Genomic DNA, 26284 nt, shown 5'->3' with positions numbered 1-26284 from the left:
CCAGTAAAAATCGCTGATCCTGGCCATTATTAGTAAAAAAAATGAAAAAATAAATAAAAAGTCACTAAATCTCTCCCCTATTTTGTAGATGCTAAAGCTTTGGCCAAACCTATATATATATATATATATATATATATATATATATATATATATATATATATATACATATACATATACAGTATATATATATATATATATATATATATATATAATTGGGTTTACCAAAAATATGTAGACTAATACATATTGGCCTAGACTGATGAATAAATAGTTTTTTATATATTTTTTAGATATGTATTATAGCAGAAAGTAAAAAATATGTTTTTTTTTCTTTTCAAAATTCTCAGTCATAGCGCAAAAAATAAAAACCACAGAGGTGATCAAATACCACTAAAAGAAAGCTCTATTTGTGGGAAAAACAAACACCAATTTTGTTTGGGTACAACAACGCACGGCTGCGCAATTGTCAGTTAAAGCGACGCATTGCTGCATCACAAAAAATGGCCTGGCCATTAAGGGGGTAAATCTTTCCGGTGCTGAAGTGGTTTAACAATTAAATGTAATATGTATGCAAACTGTTGAGATATTATACGCTATGTGCATTTTGCTAACAAAATTGTTCATTACCATTTTTGGAACAATCTTTCTGATGTAGCAGCATTATCTTTTTTATAAGACTGGTTTTCCACTTTGGTAAAAATGCCATATAACGACGCTACAACACCATGCAGTGCAAAGTAGCAGATGCACAATAAAGCCTGCCCCTACAGATGCTTATGCTCCTCCCCACACCACTCCATGTGCCTGGGGAAGAACACTCACGCACCTGGAATTTCCAGGTATAGAGGAGCCTGTCACTAACTTTCCTTCCTCCCACATGACAGTGTGGGTGCATGGTGATTGGCTGCTTAGGCACACAGTGCTGTCACATGAGGATTTTGAGACTTGCAGCATAACAGCTGCTGGAGGTCAGCATTTAAGTAAATCTGTTACTTTGTCATGCAAGGACAAATCAAATATTCACATTAAGACAGCTAAGGGCCGGTTCACACAAACCACAGCAGTTTTTGGTACTTTTACTGAGAGCAGTGCAAGATATCTCAGATAGGGTATGTCCTTTTGAGATGCTTTCACCAGGCTCTGCAAAAGATCCAAATCCAGCATTGTACAGTATGGGCACGCTCAGCCCTTGGTTACAAAATCCCATAAAGAAGCAACAAAGTGGTTGAGGAAGATAGCAATAATACTGCTTCTGTACTAGCTAGGGGCAATTCCTTCTCCCATCTATATATAATTTCAGCAGACAGTGATGTGATGCTATGGTTGCTTAGGATAATATTGTCAGTCTGGAATCACTAACAGTATTCGGAATTAATAGAACAGTAATGGTAGTAATATGTATCCCTATATAAGATGCACTGTCTACTTAAGATTTAAAGAATATATGTGTCATCATCCTAAAAAAAAAATCCTCCCAAAAAAGGTCTTTATTGCCCAGTTTAGGCTAAAGGGTGGAGCACATACATATTTTTTTTTTGCCTCTGTGGCTAACTGCACATCTGGTACTGCTGATATATAGTATAGGTACATTCCAATTAGAGATTTTCTTTAAAAAAAAGCATGCAATTTTTACTGCCATAGGCGTGACTTGGGACTTGGGAGATATCTAACTATGACAAATAACGCCCCTAGCGCTAGGGTAAGGGCTAATGGCAGATATTCGGAGAGGATCGAGATGAGTAGAGGGACAAGACAGGGTTGTCCCCTGTCCCCTCTACTCTTTGCGTTGGCCATAGAACCTTTGGCCATAGCCATTAGGGCAAACTCCGGGATTAAGGGCTTTCAAAGAAGTGGAGGGGGACAGGAAAAGATAGCCCTATACGCAGACGACGTGTTACTGTTTCTGGGAGATACCGGTTCATCCTTAACGCAGGTAGTCACTTTAGTAGAAAGCTTTGGAGACCTCTCAGGGTTGGCCATCAACTGGGCGAAATCCGAACTGCTCCGAGTCGACCCCCCGGCTGTTGCGTCTTTGCCGCCGGGTATAAAGGTAAGAGAGGTAGATGCGTTGAAATACCTGGGCATATTTTTGACACAGAACCCTGATCAATATATCAATAAAAATTTAATTCCCCTTCTGCATAAATTTAAGCGTAAATGTGACGTCTGGAGTAAACTTCCGCTTTCGGTAATGGGCCGTTGTAGCTTGATCAAAATGATTTGGTTGCCTCAGCTGCTGTACGTTTTGCACAATGCGCCGGTATGGATTTGTAAAAAATGGTTTAGGAAATTAGAGACCCTCTTTCGGGAATTGATCTGGAAGAAAGGCAAGGCCCGGATACGACTCCGAACGTTGCAAATGCCAATAGATAGAGGAGGCCTAGCGGTTCCACATCCTAGGAGCTACTACTTGGCGGCGCAGATGCAGCACCTGGCGGGTTGCGACTCGGAGCAGGGAAGGAAGCTAAAAGGAGGGATTAGAATGATAGGAGCCCCACATGAACTCATGGCTGAGGTCCTGGAGGCCGACTCCTTTCGACATAATAATTCGATAACTAAAATGCTAATTAAGGTATGGAAAGAGGTGAAGTTAAAACTGGGTTATTCAGGGTTATTAGAATCTATACCCCTCTGGGACAATAAAAATCTACCTGAAATATTAACCATTGGTAAGATTAAATCATGGGAAAGAAAGGGTATAACTAAGTTGATCCAGCTTTATGATGGAGGGGCCTTAAGGACATTCTCGGATTTAAAAAATAAATATGATATACCACAGTATTCATTTTTCAGCTACCTGAGGGTGAGACACGCCCTGGCAGCACAATTCGGGGGAAATATGCCCACGTGGGATAAAACCCCTTTGCTTCAGAAGTGGCTCACTACAGATGGGGTAAAGGGGTTTATCTCAGGTATCTACAATCAATTAGGTATGATTCTTAATCAGGAAACCGCTCACCCGAACTTGAAGAAGAAATGGGAAGAGGATGTAGGAGAAATACTGGATACACAGTGGAGGAGAATTATGGAATTAGGGCCGGTAACCTCAATCTCCCCTTCCCAAAAAGTTTCACAGTTGATGTTGATCCACAGGGCTTATTACACACCCAAAAAATTATGTCAGTTTGGCAGGAGGATAGACGACAGATGCCCTAGGTGTCAGGGACAGGGAGATCTCCTACACATGCTGTGGCGTTGCCCGAAGCTTTTTCGTTATTGGAGTGAGGTGTTGGCGAGTATTAATAGGGTGTTTAAGTTGGAAATGGTAATGGACCCGATTCTGTGTGTATTGGGATGCAGGCAAGAGCCGAGAGAAGGGAAACATATCACGGCAGCAGTGGTAAGATGTTTGTTTCAGGCACGTAGACTGATCACGCAAAGATGGCAAGCTGAAAGAGCCCCCACAGTAGGAGAATGGATCCAATGTATTAATGACTTGGTCTGGAAAGAGAAAACTTTGTATGTAAGGAGAGGAAACTATAGAGAGTGGAAGGGAATTTGGACCTCTTGGATAATAGAGATGGGATTTCCTATAGATTAGTCTGATTAAGAGATATCGTGGTAGAATACCGATGTGCTTGAGTATATGGGTTTGTGGGCGACTTACGGGAAGGGGGGCTTGGGGGGGAGGAATTAGGATGGGTAGGGATAGGGTGAGTCTGCGTGGGAGGGTTAGGGAAGGGGGGGGTGGGGGAGCGGAACTAGGATGGTATGGGCTGGGGGGGTAGGAAATAAATTTCACTGGGAGTTGTTGCTGGTTAGATATGATTTAGGAAGGATTGTAAATGCTGTTCGGTTAGGTAATAATGAGAGAAAAGAAAAGGGGGGGGAGAAAAAAAAAAAAAAAAAAAAAAAAAAAAAAAAAAAAAAAAAAAACTATGACAAATCCCCAGCATTGGCAGCCTGAAAGAGGTCTAATAGTTCCCCCCATATTAACAGGCTCAAGTGAGGCTGGGGGTGAGGTAAGAGGATAGAGATGGGGGGGGCAGTATTGTATGGAGCATGTATGGACTGTGGATGATGTATTCAGGAATGAGGCAACCTATGGCTTTCCAGCTGTGAAGGAGCTGCAGCACTCAGCATAGTGCCTGCTGGTTGGACATGCTGGTATTTGTAGTTCTTCAGAGCTGGGCATGCTGAATAATTCTAATGTGGGCATGCTGGGCATTGTCTGATTGCCTGCAGTCCCCGACTTCCACTGATCCTGCTGGAGGTTTGTACCTGGAAAGAATGTTTTATGTAATTGTAACCTTCCATTCCTATTCTAAAGGCTTATGCCCTGTACACATGGTCGGATATTCCGACCACAAAATCCGTCGGATTTTTTCAGACAGATTTTGTCTGAAACTTGTGTTGCATACACATGGTCGCACAAAGTTGTCGGAAAATCCGATCATTCTGAACAAGGTGACGAACAACACGTATGTCGGGACTATAAACGGGCCAGTAGCCAATAGCTTTCGTCTCTTAGTTTATTCTGAGCATGCGTGGCATTTTGTCCATCAGAATTGTCTACACGCGATCAGAATTTATGCAATCGGATTTTGTTGTCAGAAAATTTTATATCCTGCTCTTAAACTTTATGTGTCGGAAAATCCGACAGAAAAAGTCTGATAGAGCCCACACACGGTTGGATTTTCCAGTTTTTTGCAGTTTATAAGGTCATGAGCTACAAATGATAAAATGCTGACTTTTTAGGGGAACGACCACATGTTTGACTGCTACCAATGTTACAACTTTTGCTTTGTGACTGATAGGTATGTTACACTGGCCTGTAAGAAAATAAAGGAGGGCACAAATGCACCAAACAACACCAAAAAATTTAATAAAAAGCAAAAACCATACTGACAAACATAATGAAAAAACAAGCATTAATGATCACAACTCCAATATGGCGAATACCAGATCACCGTATAGAAGGAATGGCAGCACACCGATGTAACAAACGTCCTTTTATTGGAATAATTGTAGAGGTACGCAAAACTACATGACATACACCACAAGTGCAACAGCCAGGGCTAAGGTTGATGCGTTTCACACAACTACATTGTGCTTACTCATTTCCAATAAAAGCACTTTCATTACGTCGGCGTGCTGCCATTCCTTCTATCCAGCGCTTACATGGCAGGCGAGCCGAGGCATTCAGGAGCACAAGTCTCCGGCATTTGAGGCCGTTCTTAAGTAGGAGTTGTACGTAACTCGGGTTTTTGTAACTCGGGGACTGCCTGTGTACTGAGGGCTGAGGCTTGCTGAGTTTGGAGATGTTACACTGGCCATTGTACTCAGATAAAAGTATCTTGAATAAAAAGAGTAAATAAAAAAAAAAGATAAGAAAAAGCTAAGAGGATGAATGTGACCAATGCAACAAAAATAGTTGTACATAGAGCACTCCCATCACCACATTCCAACCAACCTAACCTACATAATTCTAAATTATCTTTAAATATTTGAGTGTAGTAAATCCTAAAAAGGTGTTGTGTTGATCTTTGCACCTTGTTCAGATACCACTACTTGTGCATTTTACTCTGGATGTTTTCTAAGGGTCAGTGAAACATATCGTTCCAAAATGGATATACATACAAATTAAATATAATTAAATTAAAGCGGAAAAAAAGTCTCAATGACATCTTTCATTATTATTTTTTCAGCTCTGTGATCTTTTTTCAAGCAGTACATTTTAGACGGCTACACTGTTTATGTAGCCGACAGCAGAACCGCAGTTTGTTCACAGACGTGGCTGTCTGAATTTTTTTTTTTCTCTTTTCAAACAAAACTTTGAACCTTCTCCAGCTTTGACACACTGCCTCTTCAGTTAATAACGATCGTGTTTCCCCCTTGTCTCCTGTCTACTTTTCTTTGAGGCAACTGCACACTCAGCACCTCAAGGTAATAACGCAAAGCTACAACATAAAAGCGACAGCATTAATATAATTGTCTGTCTTTCGCGCCTTCACCCTGATCTTTTTTCCCCCTTTCGTTTTTGACGTCCTATGTGACACCTGTTTCTGTCTCCTCTGATCCTACAACGGCTTTCGTGCTGACAAGGTTTTTTTTTCCTCTGAAAATAAATCTGCTGGAGACCAGTGCAGTATACATATGAATAAATGCTAGACTTTCTTTATAGCGATCACGTGCTGAACGTGAAGAAGAAGGGTTAATCTCACCCCAGCCTGGGGACTCCCTTTTCTTCTGAAGAAAAACTCCCTCTGTACACATTAGGGATTTCTCACAACCTCAAGAGTCTCACAGGCGCTTGACTAATTAGTTTGTAGATTATTCAAAGCTGCTAAATGTTCAACACTGGATTTTATTTTAGAAAGATGGGTCACGGATCTGCAGATGAGGTAAAATGGGAAAGAAGTTATATTAAACATGGCTCAGATAAGCATTTAAAAACTGACAAACACATGCTTTTTTTTCTCTCTCTTGAGAGCAACTTTCTTTTCATTAATAATATTTCTAGAGAGAATACACCTACCATCTTTTGGAGAGTTGCAAAACAGCTATGCAGGTCATAGGTAGGCCAATTTTCTTGGCAATAAGTCAAAGACCTGCTATGCCTTATGGACAGAAATCTCATAGGTTGAAATTTCTGTTTAGGCTGGCATCTCAGGAGTTACCTTCAGGTGTAAACTGTACTGTTGGGGAGTTATAGATGTTGTCAACACAGACATCTAAACCATTGTTTGTTTCACTTTGCACTTTCACCCCAAGGGTGTCCCTGACTTGGGGGCATATTTATAAAGCAATAATTCTGACATTTAGCAAACATTCTCTGTAGGTAAATCATTCAGGTTCAGGTCTTTATGGGCAGCACAGCGACTAAGTGGGTAGCACTTCCACCTAGCAGCACTAGGGTCATCAGTTCGAATTCCAACCACAGCACCACCTGCCTGGAGTTTGCATGTACTCTCTGTACCTCAGTGGGTTTTCTCCCACACTCCAAAGACATGCTGGTAGGTTAATAGGCACCTGTCTAAGGCCGGGTTTACATACACTATATTGCCAAACGTATTGGGACGTCTGCCTTTACAAGCACATGAACTTTATTGGTATCCCAGTCTTAGACCATAGGGTTCAATATTGAGTTGGCCCACCTTTTGCAGCTATAACAGCTTCAAATCTTCTGGGAAAGCTGTCCACAAGGTTTAGGAGTGTGTCTATGGGAATATTTGACCATTCTTTCAGAAGCGCATTTGTGAGGTCAGTCACTGATGTGGAGGATACTCTACACCCTAATTTATCCCAAAGATGTTCTATCGGGTTGGGGTTAGGACTCTGTGCAGGCCAGTCAAGTTCCTCCACCCCAAACTCGCTTATCCATGTCTTTATGGACCTTGCTTTGTACACTCGGCCAAATCATTTGGTGGAGGGGGGATTATGGTGTGGGGTTGTTTTTCAGGGGTTGGGCTTGACCCCTTAGTTCCAGTGAAGGGAACTCTTAAGGTGTCAGCATAGCAAGACATTTTGGACAATTTCATGCTCCCAAATTTGTGGGAACAGTTTGGGGGTGGCCTCTTCCTGTTTCAGCATGACTGTGCACCAGTGCACAAAGAAAAAGTAGTCCTGACCTAAACCCAATAGAGCACCTTTGGGATGAATTTGAGCGGAGACGGAGAGCCAGGCCTTTTCATCTACAACAGTGCCTGACCTCACAATTCTGGAAGAATGGTCAAACATTTCCATAGAAATACTACTAAACCTGGTGGACAGCCTTCCCAGAAGAGTTGAAGCTGTTTTTCAGCTGCAAAGTTGGGCCAACTCAATATTAAACCCTACAGACTAAGACTGGGATGCCATTAAAGTTTGTGTAAAGGCAGGCATCCCAATACTTTTGTTAATATAGTGTATGTGCGGCCACGGTTCCCAGCATTAGCGCCAGTGCATACCTGTTCAGGTGTGAATCAGGTCTGAATTTTTGCCTGAATTCGCACATGAACCAAACCCAAAAATGCAGTGGACCCTTTTGGAATGCAGACCATGGCTGCCTTGGACCTGTGAGAAACCCGCATCCCATTCGCATATATGTGAACCTGGCCTAAAATGGCCCTAGTATGTGTATGTATGAATGTGAGTTAGGAACCTTAGATTGTAAGCTCCTAGAGGGCAGGGACTGATGTGACTGTACAATATATACGTAAAGCGCTACATAAATTGATGGCTCTATATAAGTACTTGTAATAGTAATTTTCTTTTAAATAATAGTGACAGATTCTCCACAGGAGAACTTTTAGGCTCGGTTCGCATATGAGTTGCATGCAGCGAGTCCGGTACATGCTGGTTCACCATTTCAGGTCCAATTTCAGCCCGAATTTTGGGCTGAATTCTAACCTCAAATGGACCAAAAGACGCGCAGCGTTTTTCTGCAAAACACACCCGATCTGCTGCGGAGATATGTGAACCGAAAGGGTGGCGCATGAGAATTGACTATGTATACAATGTACTACGAGACTACAAAGAGGAAGTTCAATTGTCATGCGCCACCCTTTGGGCTCCTTCTGCTAATTTTGTGTTAGTAGAAGTTTGGTAAGTGTTGATTTGAGCTTTTCATTTCGCACTTTTCATTATGCGCTTTTCAGTTTGTTTCCGAATGGCCGTTCCTCAACCAGCCATGTTGCGGAATCAGAGCAGATAACGTGTTATTTATTATTGGCCTTGGAGTTATTGCTTTTACCCAAGTCCAGTTCAGGAACAGGAGGAGGAGGATTTCTTGGACCAAAAAAAAAGTAATCATGATTAATTATGTCATATGTCTTTGCTGCAAGAGCTCCAGGAGAATAATCCAGATGATTTTCAGAATTATCTCTGGATGACAGACCCCTGCTTTCACCAACTCTTGGCATTGTTGACCCCCTATATTAACAAGCAGGACACATGCATGAGGCGTTTATTTTATTTTTTGGTTGCATAATGATTTGATTTGGTATATTTTCTATATTTTTGGATGCATAGAATGCACTTTTTGGTTAAGTTTTATTGGTAGATAGCGTGTCTAATTGTATTTGTTTTCTTTTTTTAATGCACAACAAAAAAAATGTGGGGAATAATACTTGGCTATGTGTTTTACTTCAAATGACAGTTTGGGAGTAGGCAGTTACATTTAAGATATAGCTAGAAACAAAAAGCCTTTGAAAATACGTTTGGCAGAACTCCGTCAGTGTCACCAGCAAAGCAGCTTCTTTATTATCCCATTAAAGAAGAAGAGAATGTGCGCTGCATTTCGAGATTTCATAATTTGCCACGTCACAAATGTTAATTCTCCATTATGAACGCTAGTTTACAAGACCGACAGCTTCTGACTAGTCCTTGCTTCCAAGCATGCGTGTTTGTACATTGGACTTTTGTCCGACGGACTTGTGTACACACGCTCGGAAAATCCGACAACGGGCATTTGTCCACAGAAAATGTATAAACCTGCCATTCAACATTTGTCCAAGGAAAGTTGGCCAACAATTGTCTGATGGAGCATACAAATGGTTGGATTTTCCACCAACAGCCTATCATCACACAATTTCCCGCGGAAAATCCGATCGTGTGTATGAGGCTTTACATTCACTGTTTTATAAATAGATACCTTAAAGTCTGCCATCCTTAAAGAAGAACTTTATTCTAAGTTTTTTTTTTTTTTTTTTTTTGAGGTGGGTGGGGTGAGCTCAAATTTTTATCGGTACCCGCTCCCACTTTGCAGTTTTCACAGAGGCAAGGCTGACCCCTCTTGCCCTGCCGCTTCCCCACCCACAGCCTTCTGGAATACACATGCCCCAAGAGGCTGCAGGACCATTCACAGAGAGCTGTGAGAGCTCACACATGTGCAGTGGGGCTGTGGTTCCTCAGGAAGTAACAGCTGGTTCCCATTACCAAGGTGGCAGTGCCAGGGACCCACAGTAGTAAGCAGAGCTGGCTTCAGGAAGATAATGCTGGACTCCAGGCACTGGTGAGAACCTGATTTTCTAAAAGTCATTAGCTACAGTATTTGTAAAAAAAAAATCCTCTTTAACCACTTGGCAGATAGATTGAAATTCCTGCTGAAGTTGACATAGCACTGTGGTGCATTTATTTTTAACGTATAACTAAAAGGAAAACTTTTTTGCTGTGGATAGAGTGGAGAGGGATTAGAACACTTGTCTGTTTTTATTGCTGCCTGTGTCCTCATGATAGAGATTCACTATTTCTGTTTGTCCTGTTTACTGTTTGCACAGAGAGTGAAAGTGAAAGGAATCCCAAATTATGGTTGTCACCAGTACAGGAAATGAGGTAAAACTTTTCCAGTGGGGACACTAGTTTTGGTGATAAAAGCAATTCCCTCACTTTGGAAGAATTTCCTCTCACCTCTTGTTTTGGCTATGTTTTGGCTTTGGGACAGGAAGTGAAGGGAAATATTTGCAACGGGACATAAATGACAAGAAAACTGACAGGGGTTATAACCCTCCCATACTTTGAAACCACAATCGAAAATGGTTTGCCTTCCGTTCTACTTTAACCACTTAACAACCGACCCATAGCCGAATGACGGCTACAGGGCGGTTGTTTAACTCTGGGAGGCTGTCATATGACGTCCTCCCAGAATTCCACTCTCGCGCGCCTCCTGGGGCGCGCACTCGAGAGCGTCTGTGACCGCCGGGTCCATGGATCACGGTAAACGGCCGCTCATCGCGCCCGTTTACCATGTGATCGCTCCATCAAATGACGGAGTGATCACTTGTAAACAAACCGGCGTCATGAAATGACACTGGTTCCTTCCCTCCCCTCTCTGTACCAATCGGTACAGCGGAGGGGGAAGAGATCAGTGTCAGCAGCGCTGTGGGCTGTATCTGCAGTGCCCACATCGCTGCTCACTGAAATTTAACCCCTCAAAACCTAACAACCGACCCATAGCCGAATGACGGCTACAGGGCGGTTATTTAACTCTGGGAGGCTGTCATATGACATCCTCCCAGAATTCCACTCTCGCGCGCCTCCTGGGGCGCGCACTCGAGAGCGTCTGTGACCGCCGGGTCCATGGATCACGGTAAACGGCCGCTCATCGCGCCCGTTTACCATGTGATCGCTCCATCAAATGACGGAGTGATCACTTGTAAACAAACCGGCGTCATGAAATGACACTGGTTCCTTCCCTCCCCTCTCTGTACCAATCGGTACAGCGGAGGGGGAAGAGATCAGTGTCAGCAGCGCTGTGGGCTGTATCTGCAGTGCCCACATCGCTGCTCACTGAAATTTAACCCCTCAAAACCCTGCCAATATTCTGCAATACCAGCCAATACTCTGCAATGCCAGCAAATACTCTGCAATGCCAGCTAATACTCTGCAATACCCACCAATACTCTGCAATACCCACCAATACTCTGCAATACCAGCCAATACTCTGCAATGCCAGCTAATACTCTGCAATGCCAGCTAATACTCTGCAATACCCACCAATACTCTGCAATACCCACTAATACTCTGCAATACCAGCATATACTCTGCAATACCAGCTAATACTCTGCAATACCCGCCAATACTCTGCAATACCCGCTAATGCTCTGCAATACCCTCCAATACTCTGCAGTACCCTCTAATACTCTGCAGTACCCGTCAATACTCTGCAGTACCCGCCAATACTCTGCAGTACGATTCCAGCCAATACTCTGCAATACCCTGCCATAAATTGCCATACCTGGAGATACCCAGCCATACTCGGAGATACCCAGCCATACTCGGTGATACCCTGCAATACCCAGCCATAGACACCCCCCCCTCACGCCGCCTTCCGGTGCTTCTACCGATTCGTCAATACGATCAAAGCCAGAATTTTTTTTATTTTTTTTTATTTCAGGCTTCCCAGCCTAGAGGTGAGATGTGGGGTCTTATTGACCCCATATATCACTGTAAAGAGGACCTGTCATGCCATATTGTCATGGTTATGCAGTGATCTTCCTGTGTTTGCTTACCTCCCCTCATGTCTTCAGACTAAGAAGCCAGGCACTTCCACCTGGTGGTTTTTATAACCTCTCCTCTAAGCATGGCTCCATACCAGGCCCTATCAGGGAGCCCTATATTAACCTGCGAACTGTAGGCCACCAGTGCTGATCAACCATTGTGTATTCCTTTGTGTGTTAGTTTCCTGTTTCCTGCCGTGTGCTCTTCTACTGTTTTCTGTTACCGACTTTGGCGTGTTTTGACTATCCCTGTTTGCCTGTGATCCTGACCTTTTGGCGTGTTCCCGACTATTCTTGTCTGCTTGTGGCCCCGACCTTGGCTTTGTCCCTCACCATCCCTATCCTCCTGTTGCCTACTGTCTGTGTCAGCTGGGGGACCCTGGGGGGTCGTGACCTGGAGCCAGTTGCAGCCAAGTCCATCCTCACCCCTCGAGGCTCTGGTAAACACCCGCTGGCTCTTAGACTCCGCGTCCCAGGGAATCTTACGCTCTAACCTCAGTGGGATCTGTCCCCGTCTGCAGTCAGCCATAGGGTCCACTACCTTGCGGTGCACTCCTGATCCTTCGGTGTGCACCTGTCACCTAGCCTCAAGGTGACCTGACACATATTCCTATTACAAGGGATGTTTACATTCCTTGTAATAGGAATAAAAGTGATCAAAAAATGTATTTTTGGGGAAAAAAAATGTCAAACTAAAATAAATAAAGTAAAATGAACAATAAGAAAATTTTTTTTTTTTTAAAGCGCCCCTGTCCCCATGTGCTCGCATGCAGAAGCGAATGCATACGTAAGTCCCGCCCACATATGAAAACGGTGTTCAAACCGCACATGTGAGGTATCGCTGCGAACGTTAGAGTGAGAGCAATAATTCTAGCCCTCTGTAACTCAAAACATGTAACCAGTAAAAAAAATTTAAAGTGTCACCTATGGGGATTTTTAAGTAGCGACGTTTGGCGTCATTCCACGAGCGTGTGCAATTTTGAAAAGTGACATGTTAGGTATCTATTTACTCAGCGTAACTTCATCTTTCACATTATGTAAAAATTGGGCTAAATTTACTGCGTTTTTTTTTTAAGCACAAAATTTTTTTTTTTTCCAAAAAAAAGCATTCGAAAATTGCTGTGCAAATACCGTGTGAGATAAAAAGTTGCAATGACCACCATTGTATTCTCCAGGGTATTTGCTAAAAAAACATATATAATGTTTTGGGATTCTATGTAATTTTCTAGAAAATAAATTATGATTTTTACATGTAGGAGAGAAATGTCACCACATGTGGTATCGCCATACTCAGGAGTAATAGCAGAATGTGTTTTGGGGTGTAATTTGTGGTATGCATATGCTGTGTGTGAGAAATAAACTGATAATATGACAATTGTGGGGAAAAAAAAAGGAAAAAAAATCTTGATTTTGCAAAGAATTGTGGGAAAAAATTACAACTTCAAAAAACTCATCATGCCTCTTACTAAATACCTTGGAATGTCTTCTTTCCAAAAAGGGGTCATTTGGGGGTATTTGTACTTTTCTGGCATGTTAGGGTCTCAAGAATTGAAATAGGCTGTCAGTACTTCAGGTGTGATCAATTTTCAGATATTGGCACCATAGCTTGTGGACTCTATAACTTTCACAAAGACCAAATAATATCCACCAATTTGTACTTATTTTTACCAAAGATATGTAGTAGTATAAATTTTGGCCAAAATTTATGAAGAAAAATTACTAATCTGCTAAATTTTATAACAGAAACGAAGAAAAATTCATTTTTTTACAGAATTTTCAGTCTTTTTTCTTTTATAGTACAAAAAATAAAAAGATGAGTGGTGATTAAATACCTGAAAAATAAATTAAGCTTTGGCGCTAAAACCTAAATGGTGTACTAAAAATGCTAATATTCTGCAAATTACATAAAATGAAGCCCAATGTGGGAATTTCACCAATACACTGTATATGTGATATTAAAAATATATGTGAATGGGAATGTGTATCCGTTATCTTACATAACAACTATGCACAAGTGTGGTAAAAAATAATAATAACTATGCACAAGTGTGGTAAATAATATGATGAAAAATACAACTAATCTATCACAACTAAAAATGTAAGTGCTTTGGTAAAAAGTGCTTTTGCTCACATAAATGAGCCAATACTTATACTCTAAAAAGTGATAATCAAAAAGGCATTGTGAAACTACCAAGTGAAAACATCAAAAAGATCATATAATGTCCAATCCAAAATATATTATAATGTCCAACTGAAAATATTTATTCAAAGTCGCATCATCTAGTTGCTGAAAAAACGCATAAGACTTTTATCAGATAGGAAGGTGAAGCAAGGTGACTGGTGAAAACAAGGGTTAAATTCCTCTCCGGTGCGCCACTCTGTGTTAGAGAAGAAATGTATATATGCGCTCACCAGACATTAAACCCCCAATGGGTTAGCCAAGCAGTCACAGTATGAGCCACTGTGCAGCTCTCTCAAGGCTCTGCCACCGCTGTGCTGTGGGGATATTTTACACTCTTCCTTCCGTGAATGGTCCGTTTAGCGTTTGTACATGAAGGGAAACAGAAGTACAGCCATGGTGCAATATTGTTGTGTAAACGTACAATGTTTATTAAAATCAGTTTTACTCACAAATTCCAAAAAAGATAGATCGCTGTGAAATATGTTCCGCCGGCGTTACTGCTTGAATAGCAGTGTAAGGTGCACGTTCTAGGCCACGCCCTACGCGTTTCGTCAGAGCGACGTCATCTGGAGCGGCCATATTGGTGCACCTTCACGTTTATGTAGGGTGCAGTGCTCTTCTGCGCTTGCGCGATGTATTAGCGCCATTTTAATTGTGGGAATGCCCTATCCGAGCCGCTGTGCGTCTATATTGTATGGTCTCTTGTGACAGTATAAACGTGGGAAGACTCTTTGCTTATTGTCAATCCAGGGTATGCCGTCTTCTATTGTGTAACGGTCACAATTAAACTTTTGCCTACATGTTTGTAATTGCGGACTCCGGGCATGGTGAGATATAATAATGTAGCACCGCAACCTACATAACTATTCCAGTATACTTATAAAGGGAATATCAGCAATTATGCATGAATACAATTGGTATCTTTCAATATACTCATAAAAAGAGGTTAACCACTGTACATAAAAACAATTAGTAAAATTAATATAAAATTAATACAGTGTATGTAAAAAATATATGTAAAACATACAGAAAAGAAAGGAGAAATTATTAAAATATATAAGGACCAAGTATATAAAATTTAATATAAAATTTAATATATTTAATATATTTAATAGTAATACCCTGACCAGCTGCATATTGCATGTGTTACCACCAAAAGAAAGCTCTATTTGTGTGAAAAAAAAGGACAAAAATTTCATATAGGTCCAGTGTTGCATGACTGAGTAATTGTCATTAAAAATGTGAGAGCACCGAAAGCTGAAAATTGGTCTGGTTATTAAGGGTGTTTAAGTGCCCAGTGGTCAAGTGGTTAAAGATACTGTAATACTTATTGCTAGTATTTTTCCTTACAAAAAGGCATATGAGATTAAAAGGAGACAAAATCAAGACCAGGGATTAGATAGTCCTGGTTCAAACTGGTTAACATTTTAAGAGATATATCTATGAAGTCCTTCTGGCAGTCATGAAGAAAAGAAAATATAATTTTTAGTGTCCACATTTAACAGTTTCTGAAAGAGGCTCTGTATTAAGATAACTCTCTACACTTACTTGTTGACATACGGCAGCCATACACCTATTAGTATTAGCTGTTGCTGGCACAGAAAAGATGTAGCACTTTTATGGTAAATTTGTACCAAACACATTGCTCAGCGACAAGTGCCAGATATATTTTATAAATTAACGAGTATAACTATATTTCTATCAATATACTTAAAACATGCATGTGTTTTGAAGGCTGCTTTTGCTAACTGCACATTTTTAGTATTAACTAGCACTGGCAGGTTTTTAGATTATGCATTTCCAATGTAATTTATATACATTTATATAATATTACGCAGAAGCATTATGGACCCCCACAAAAACAGACCATACAAACAAATCTTAGGATTTCATATCAATCCTATCCTTTTTTGATCTGCAAATATTTAATGTATGCTCAGTGTACATACTAAGCAGTGCAATATCTAATCATATCAAAAGATATCTTGAGTCAGATTTGGACAGGAAAATACAAAGGATCTTGGGTAAAAATACTAAAACTTAAATACAATTTCAGTTAAACTTGATGGGGCATACTGTAATACAGTTTAATAATACTAATAATATCGGTGTGTTCCCTCCAATTACAAAATATGTTTTATGCCAACAAAAAAGCTTAAAGTGATTGTAAAGTCAATTTTTTTTTCAGTGGATTTGCACAGAGCAGCCGAATCCTCCTCTTCTCGGGTCCCTCTTTGGTACTCCTGGCCCCTCCCTCCTGCTGAGTGCCCCCACAGCAAGCAGCTTGCTACGGGGGCAATCAAGCCCAGCTGCAGCTCCATGTGTCCATTCAGATATAGAGCCGTGGCCCAGCCCCATCCCCCTCTCCTTCCTCATTGGCTGACTGACTTTGATTGACAGCAGTGGGAGCCAATTTTGCCACACTGCTGTCTCAACCAATGAGGAGGGGAGTCCTGGGCAGCTGAGACAATCCTACAACATCGCTTGATCTAGATGGGGCTCAGGTAAGTATTAGGGGGAGCTGCTGCACACAGAAGGTGGTTTATCTTAATGCATAGAATGCATTAAGATTAAAAAAAACCTTCTGACTTTACAACCCCTTTAATAAAAAATATTAAAAGCTTTATAATGAAGGTTGGTCACATATATAAAAAAGTTAGAAAAAAGGGCAATAGTTTGTTACTTAATTTGTATCAAAGGAAGGTTGACCGCACTTTTTGGAGAACGGTCAACCTTCCTTTGATATTTTCTTGCTAAGCTCAGGTCACAGACTGGACTGGCACCCTGTGATTCAGAAATAGGGATTGCATTATATGTTGCACCTGGAGTGGAGTCTGCACTTCTATCATCAGCTACTCAATTTCTATGCTGTACTAGAAGAATAGCAGACCATCTGGTTGCTATGTACAAAAACCATCCTTTCTTTTACTTTACTTATTTTTGCATTCAACTTCTTTCTGCTTTGCATTAAAGACCTTGCTGTTAAAAGGGCTGATTTACAAAAACTGCAGCCTAGTAGAGTAAGGAAGAGTTAGAATCTCTGTCAAATTCCATTTGCAGTAGTTGTCACTAAAGAAGATTTCCTTTCAATCCCATATTGCCATTTCTGTGCCTTCACTTCCATACAACAGTCTGTATCCTCACTTGAGAGAATTATCCTCAAATCCTGTGTGGTCCCCGGGACAAGAAGTGAGAGGAAATACCCCGAACAGGGATACGGGCGTCAAATAAAAAAATCTGACAGAGCATATAACCCTTCAGCAAACTGTACAGGCATACTCCACTTTTAAGTACACAATGGAGTTTATTTACTAAAGATGGAAAGTGAAAAATCAGGCTCACTTCTGTATAGAAACCAATGAGCTTCTAACCTCAGCTTTGGTAATAAAACCTGGAAGCTCATTGGTTTCTATGCAGAAGTGAGCCTGATTTTGCACTTTCCTGCTTTAGTAAATAAACCCCATTGTGTATTTAAAATTGGAGTATGCCTGTACAAAATTAGAAATCTTCTTTAAAGAACTTTTGTTGCGTAAAAAAACTTCCCTGCAAAAGCAGACTTCTCATGCTTATTACGGCAGAATTTCAGCATACACCACTCCCTTGTGTGTTAGATGCCTGGTCCCCCACAGTGCACAGTGATTTAAATCCATCAACCCCTACAGAACACAGTAGTAATGTAGGGGCCTTCAGGGAGGACTCACAGAGCATAGCCAGGAACTGGGCATCCGACACACCCAAAAGGATATTGCATGCTCCAGATTCTTTAGCTACCAAAGCTCTTGAAGACTTGGAAACTGATTTACTGCTGCTATTGCGACTGTGATATGACTGCTCAACCTCAAAATGATGTTGCCTGACTTTTATGAAATTGTATATGGCTGTTGGTAATTAGACAAAGCTGTTCGGCATGGCATTACCAGATTTAATACTTTGGGTCAGAGTGTGCTTGAGGATTTTAAAGATCATCCAGCTATGTAGAGGCGAGCCACGATTTTAATTTGATTCAGCCAGCATAATTTATTTTTCTTTTCAAGTACAGCATTGCTAAAAAAACGAATAATATGGTAAGAACACTTGTCCAACACAATGGCATCAAACTGAGCACTTGCTGAAAATAAGGTCAAAGTGTACATGTAGTAGGTGGTCAGCTGGTATCTGTATTCCAGCTGGATCTATTGATAAATCTCTGTAGATGTGTCTCTTATGCTGCGTACACACGACCGGACTTTCCGTCAGAATAAACTCTGACGGTCTTTCTGACGGAGTTCCACTGAAACGGACTTGCCTATGCACGATCACACCAAAGTCCATTCGTTTAGAACATGATGACGTACGATGGGACTAGAAAAGGAAGTACAATGGCCAGTAGCCAAAAGCTGCCCTTGCGTCGTATTTTGTCCGTCGGACCAGCATACAGACAAACGGTTTTCCCGATAGGAATTGATTCCGTTGGAAAGATTTAAAACATGTTCTATTTATAGGTCCGTCAGAATTTTTGAGAAAAAAAAACTCCAATGAAGCCCACACACCATCGGAATATCTGATGAAATGATTCCGTCTGACCTTTTCTGCCGGAAAGTCCGGTCGTGTGTACGCGGCATAACTCGTTTTTTTAGGAAATGTCTTTCCAAATGACATGGTCGCTTAAGAATTTTCTTTTTTAAGATGTATATATTATAAAGCATACAGTATATAGTATACAATTTATAGTATATAGCACCATTGAATTACTTCCTGTTTTTTTTTTATTATGTCCTCTTTCGCATTTAGGATTTTAATATAAAGTCTACTAGTAATACATTATCTAAGTGCTTAGAGGAGACACTCTTTACATCTGTATTAATAGCAATCCTTCGTTAAGAGCACAAAGGTCAATTAACCCAGGCCTTACATATGTGCCCTGCTCTTTGACCTCATTAATTAGCTGTAATTTTAGTTTATATGATAAAATCAGCACAACATTCCAAAGCATACACATTATCCATCTTCATATTTTAAGCCAACTTTTCACAGGCACAAGTGTAAATTAGATTCATTAATGACAGCACCAGGAAACGGTGTAATTATTGCAGCAGGGAACAGCAATTTGTATTTACAGATCCATTTCAAACATATCCTGCTGTATAAAGGAGGTGAAGAATAGTAAGCCGATTCGATTGAGTGCTTTTTAACATTCAGTTGCTATTGTGTTGTGATTTAATAAGCAGCGTGTGTTTTTTTTAAACTTCTTTTTAAAAGTATTTAATAAAAAACAAACAGAGGTCAGAGTCTCAAAGCAAGCATACCGCAGTCCTCAGGCACTCATTTAGAAGCCTATCAGTACTGCATGGCAGATGAAATGTTCCCTCAGCCTGTTTCGATGAGCCATCAACTGCGAGAATCTGACAGGTATCAGGATGCTGCTAGCAAGCTAGGTGCAGCGACTCATTAGGAAAAAAGTATTTGTTTAGAAATCTGCATATGGGTTAGACGCATCCCATGTCTCTTTGAGTGACTACTGGAATGTTTAAAATGGTTACATTTCCCAGTCTTTTTAATTAACAATTGTCAATTGCTGCATTTTCTCAGCCTGAGCGTAGCGTTGCTTTAACACGTGTATTACATTTTGCCCTCTTGTGGATGTGGATTGCGCACTTGGTTTTTCATTTCTATTTTGTAATGAGAATCAGCAATAAATACATTTAAGTCTAAAATTTCTTGAAACGTCATTGAACACTATTTAACTAATGTTGGGGTCTTGATTGTCACTGCAAAGGACTTAATTATTCCATTCTGTTGCTTCTTTGTTGCAAGAGAAAAGGATAATATAGAAACCTTGGCCTCCGTTATTCATATCCTATACAAAAATGTTAAAAAAATGAATGTTTTATTTATTTTCTGTGTCTGGTTGCCACACTTGCTCCTTTATAGTTTCTGTGTCCTAATATGTTGGCCCTGAATTGAATCCTGTAAAAGTACATGTCATTGTACCGTATGTCCCCTGGTTCCATTGATACCATCTCTGTATGAACCTATAGCAGTTTAACTTTCACCATGAGAGGGAAGTTGCACTACCAATGCTCATGTGACAAGAGGCTGCTGTTCCTTTTAGAAGCTATGTGATAGCCTGTTTATCTTAAGCCGGATATACACGGGCCAAATATCAGGCAGTATTGGCCGGTTCAACAGTAACCGTCTGACATTCGGCTCATGCTTACTGCAGCCTGTCTGACAGAAGCCCGGCTGAACGTCTGGCTTCTGTTGAATAGGCATTCTGGAAGAACGGTAGCCAGATGGCATCCGATCAGTACTTGCCGTCAATGGTGCAGGCGGTGCGGTGCGTTCTGGTGAGTTCCCCATCACAATAAAATAGCTCAGCAGGGAGATCGCTGTACTAACATTGGATAGTTAATACAGCAAGATCCTCCATTTCTTTTTTCGCTCAGCCCACTGGGTTGAACGAAAAAAGAGTGTATTTGGGCTTTACTTAACCCCTTCCCGACCTCTGCATGCCAATATGCATCAGCAGAATGACACGGGTGGGCAAAAGAGCGTACAGGCATGTCCCCTTTAAGATGCAGCATTGTGGACGCCCGCCGCATGCTCCGAGACTGCGGGTCCTGTGGACTCGATGTCTGCTGGGTTTCCCTGATCATGTCACGTAGCGGAAGGACGGAGAGATGCCTTTGTAAACAAAGCATTTCCCTGTTCTGCTTAGTGATATGACAGAGATCTACTGCTAACTGTCATCGGGAGCAGTGATCGCTGTCGTGAGTAGTAGTACATCCCCCACAGTTAGACTCACTCCCTAGGACACACTTAACCCCTTGATCTCCCCCTAGTGTTTAACCCCTTCCCTGCCTGTGTCATTAACACAGTAATCAGTGCATTTTTATAGCAATGATCGCTGCATAAATGACAATGGTCCCAAAAGAGTGTCAAAAGTGTCCAATGTGTCCACCATAATGTCGCAGTATAGATCACCGGCATCACTAATAAAAAAAATAATAATAAAAATGCCATAAAACTATCTCCTATTTTGTAGACGCTATAACTTTTGCGCAAACCAATCAATATACGCTTATTGTGATTTCTTTTACCAAAAATATGTAAAAAAATACATATAGGCCTAAACTGAGGAAAATAATAGTTTTTCTTAATATATTTTTGGGGGATATTTATTATAGCAAAAAAAAGTAAAAAATATTGTGTTTTTCTCAAACTTGACACTCTTTTTTTGTTTATAGCGCAAAAAATAAAAACCGCAGATGTGATCAAATACCACCAAAAGAAAGCTCTATTTGTGGGGAAAAAAGGGCATAAATTTTGTTTGGGTGCAATGTTGCAGGACCACGCAATTGTCAGTTAAATGGACGCAGTGCAAAATCACAAAAAGTGCTCTGGTCAGGAAGGGGGTAAATCCTTCAGGGGCTGAAGTGGTTAATTGGACTTTACAAAACAGAGATTAATATAAGAAGTAGTACAGCCCAATTCAAGTAAATTGTTTTGGAGGTTTTTTTTTTCAGATTTTTATTGCCATCTTTGAACCCTGTGACAGCACAACAAAAAATTAGGGGAATGGTTGTGGTAGGGACAGCCAGACACATACAGTAACAATAACCTGCAAGAGGCTCTAACCCTTCCACATTTTACTAAACAAGAAGAGTTTTGTTGCAATCTGTTGGATTGGTTTACTAAAGTGAAGCGGACTGTTAAATTTGTACAAAAATGTTTTCTTACCTTGGTGAATGTAGTGAAAATTTAGTTTGCAAAGAATCACATGCAAGGAATAAAGAAAAAAAAATATTTTTGCTTGCACATGATTGAATAATAGAAATCAGAACAGCTTTACCTCATTCACCAAGCTAAGAGAGAATATAATATAAAATATATACAATAAAAAATAACTGGGTGCTATAGTGCCAAGTGAGAAATAACACAGAAAGAAAAAATCATAGTCATTGGTGACAACTTTATCATGAAAATGAATAAAACCAATAAAGTATGTAAACAGGTGAATCAAAATCAAGAGATATCAAAAGTCCCATGTGCACTACTGAAGAAAATATCTTGAATATCTAAGTGCAATCCAAAAGATATTGTGACAGTCTAACGATTAGAAGATGCAGTCCAAGGAATACTGTGACAGTCTAGCAGATTTTTTCAAAATAAATAATGGATCCCTCCACCGTGAATGAACAACAAAAGCCAGTGCCTGGCCAGTCTTCTGTGATAGCACAGTGTATATACAAGCCCCTAAGGGTATCCCCTGATGAAGTCACGTCGTGTGTCGATACGCGTTGGGATTGGAGCAATAGGCAATACCTGGATTGGACGGAAGTATACGAGCTCGGCGCTCGTGGATTGCTGCCTTTTTTTAAATTTAAAAAAGTGAGTGTATCTATTTGTTTGCTGTAATAAATGGTATTTTAAAACGGGATTAGGCTATTGGCACCTCTCTTCCTTGTGTCTTATCTCTCCATATGGAGTATACTAGCAAAGGAAGCTTTATTAACATCAAAGATGGACCCCCTGAGGACCGATGCTTGTGAGCTATATATATTCTGTAACCTTACGGCAGTAAGGTGAGGAGCTTGTACACACACAGGTGCTATCACAGAAGACTGGCCAGGCACCGGCTTTTGTTGTTCATTCACGGTGGAGGGATGCATTATTTATTTTGAAAAAATCTGCTAGACTGTCACAGTATTACTTGGACTGCATCTTCTAATCGTTAGACTGTCACAATATCTTTTGGATTGCACTTAGATATTCAAGATATTTTCTTCAGTAGTGCACATGGGACTTTTGATATCTATTTCCTGGTTTTGATTCACCTGTTTACATACTTTATTGGTTTTATTCATTTTCATGATTGAGTTCTCACCAATGACTATGGATACTCATTATTTATAGGAATTTATATTCTGTGTTATTTCTCACTTGGCACTTTAGCACCCAGTTCATGTTTTATTGTATATATTTTATTGCACTAGCACTTTATGTATTAATTTAGTTATTTCACAGCACTATTTATTTTTTTTTGTTCAGTTCAACATACATCTTTTTCTCATGAAAACTTTCCTTTGAAGTAAAACTTCACGTTTACATTGAATTATACTTTTTTGTCTGTGGAATTTCTGGAAAAAAATTGAATATGACAGGTTATCTTTATAGGTAAAAATGTTTTTTTCTAGCATCACTGCCTAACTCTACGGTTACACCCAACTTTGCTGTTAACAAGCTGTTCCTGCCTACTCACGGAGCAGTGGTAGGCAACCTCGGCACTCCAGCTGTTATCAAACTACAATTCTCATAGCCACAGGCACGACTCCCAGAGGAAGGGACATGATTTGTAGTCTGACCACACCTGGAGTGCCAAGGTTGCCTATCCCTGCCCTAGAGGGTGCTGTTTGGAGAGGGAAGAGCTGCACTTCATTGAGCTGAAATAGTAGCCTCCTCCCCAAAGCAATGCACTCCAAGCAAAGCAGAAAGTATGCGATTCTAGGAGACAACAGTATTTACCTTTATCACCCATCATAAGCTATTGGGCAAGTACAAATAATAATTTAATATTGGAATTTCTTTTTGATGCTAAGGTTACCTCTCCATTGGTTTCTGGTGCACTGTGATTAGGGAGTACTCTATTTCCCATTACTCACTTTAATTCCTGTATTTGGCTTAGCCCCTCTGGTCCTGGGCCAGTCTTTGACTTCAGTTGTTGGCTTTTGATTCTTACCTGTGCACAATAAGTGCATCTTGTTCCTCATCATCTTAGCAGCAGTTTGGTTTGCCCATTGTTTCCATTTTTTTTTCTGCTTGCCCTGTCCTTTTGTCTGCCTATCAGATGTAATTGCACTCAGCCTGCTTACTTGTCTATGTTTTACTCTTCCCCTTTCTGCTTGGACCCTTAAACTCCTAAAGTTGAACTTATTCAAAGCCTTACATCACACTGTGCTGGATGCCAACATTTCTGGATATGTGAAACCAAGGGTTTAGGAAGCTTTGCCCAGCACTCCTGTGCCCTGCACACTTTAGTATATTTTATGAGGTTCACTGTCCACAATGACAACCACAACTCTGCAGCTATGATCTGTTAAAGAACATACACAGATACGTGAGTCACAGGCAGGACTGCTTGAACACTCGTCTACAAATATTGCTGTTGGAAAGAAGAACCTGTGTGAAGGATGTGAAAGTTTAACAGGTGAGCCTTCAATGCATCTCAGTTATTTATAATAGTCCAATCCAATGACATCACTGGCAGTTGTTCTGCAAAGTCAAATGCCCATAAAAATGCAGACAGTAATAATAAAAAATAATTGCGCAATTATTTTTTGTACACACTTGGTTATGTCACTGGGATTAATTGCTGCTGTTATATAGTATAGTCATTTAATTTTGCACCTATCGCGGTATAACACTACACTTTTGAAATAATAATAATAGTAATAATTTTAAAAAATATATTTTTACATATAACGTATTTAATTGAACTGAATTGAATTGATTTAATAATTATGACATGGCGTTGTAAATCAGTTGTTATTCTTAAAATATTAGCTAGATCTATCAGATAAGGTGGCCAGCCAATATGTTTTATTCTTCTATAGTATAAGTTAAACAGTATTGAAGCCAACAAACAAAAAATGTATTCAATTGCAGCTTACCATTTCTTAGATGTGATGGCTGCATTCGTTTTAATTTTAGGCCTATATGCCTTCATTTTACCTGGTGATCCTGGAAGTAACACATGTCCTTCTTAGGGTGTCTGCATTCTGGATGAAGTAATAAAGCAGACACCTTTGGAAAGCAGCATGGTCAGTCTGGGGAGAGGGTAGTGTTTTACTAGCAGATTTGGATGGACTTGACCAGCAAATTGAAGCTGAACTCCAGCTAACACTTTATAAGAAGCTACAGTTTTTTTTTTCCCTTTTGGGATAAAGGTTTTATATAAATGAAAATATGTGATGGTTTGTCTCAACAGCTAAACTTAGTAACATTTGAAAATAACAGATGGGATCCCAAGGTGGTACTGGGGAAAAAAGGCTTAAATAAAACAAAAAAAAAACAACAAAAAAAACAAAGACAACCACCACATGTAATAATTGGTCAACTGCAATTTAACAAAATGTTGTTTTTTAGTTTGAAACTGCTTTCGCTTTCTTTTCAAAGAGTTCAAATAACAGGTTCTTACCCAGTAAGAACTATATAAAGAGGCTAAAGCCTAACCTTAAACTGAACTTTCTTTTCTTTAGTTTTTGATAGTCTTGGGAAGAGTAAATACCTCTGTCAATTTTTATTCCTGTCCATGACCCCATTGAAAAGATTCCAACTCACCTTCTATATCTGTGACAACAAGACAAAAATGAGAGGATTGGCTGTCACTGGGACAGGAAGCACAAACATTAATAATAACTTGTCAGAGGATCTAATCCTTCCCCTTTTTGTTGATAAAATGCGTTTTGTTGATGTGAAATAAATAATGTAACAGGCCTTAGTTACTAGAGCAGGGGTCTCCAACTGGTGGCCCTCCAGCTGTTGCAAGGCTGACATGGGACCTTGCAAGGCTGACAATTACAAGCATGTCTTCCTCATGCAAAGGCATGATGGGACTTGTAGTTCCACAGTAGCTGGAGGGCCACCAGTTTGAGACCCCTACGAAGGCTCTTCAAGTCAGTCTAGACTTCTAACTAGAAAAGTCTTCACTAGCTGGATTGGACAGTTGTGGATTAATTTCAGGCTCTCAAAATTCTGGGGTTGATTTACCAAAATTGGAGAGTGCAAAATATGGTGCACCTGTGCATGGAAACCCTCAAACCATAGAATCAGCTTCTAACTTAAGCTTGTTCAATTAAGCTTTGACAATAAAATCTAAAAGCTGATTGCTCCAGACATGACAACAATTGACAAAAATGGACCTTAAATATCAAATAGAGGGGAAAGAAGTTGAGGTGTTGCCCATAATTATGAAGATGTTCTTCTAGCATACATTAGGCCCTTTAATGGTATTATTTAAATTAATGTCAGGCATCTGTGATAGTGGGGGAGATTTACTAAAACTTATGCACTCTGAATCTGATTCAGCTGTGCATGGTAGCCAATCAGCTTCTAACTTCAGCTTGTTCATTTAAGCTTTGGCAATACAATGTGGAAGCTGATTGGTTTCTAAGTAGAGCTGCACCAGATTTTGCTCTCTCCAGCT

At 40.3% G+C, this 26284-nt stretch overlaps 1 protein-coding gene across 4 annotated transcripts in view; it reads right to left on the bottom strand.

Moving 5' to 3' along the window:
- The window catches only part of BNC2 (basonuclin zinc finger protein 2), a 793258-nt gene that overhangs the window by 152935 nt on the left and 614039 nt on the right, over positions 1-26284 (bottom strand). The window lies entirely within an intron of this gene.

The sequence above is a fragment of the Lithobates pipiens genome, unplaced genomic scaffold (assembly GCF_037356315.1).
Source record: "Lithobates pipiens isolate NorthernLeopardFrog02 unplaced genomic scaffold, aLitPip1_a1.2 Scaffold_13, whole genome shotgun sequence".
NCBI lineage: Eukaryota > Metazoa > Chordata > Amphibia > Anura > Ranidae > Lithobates > Lithobates pipiens.
The sequence above is the reverse complement of the archived record's forward strand: the minus strand, read 5'-3'. Positions and strand labels throughout refer to the sequence as shown.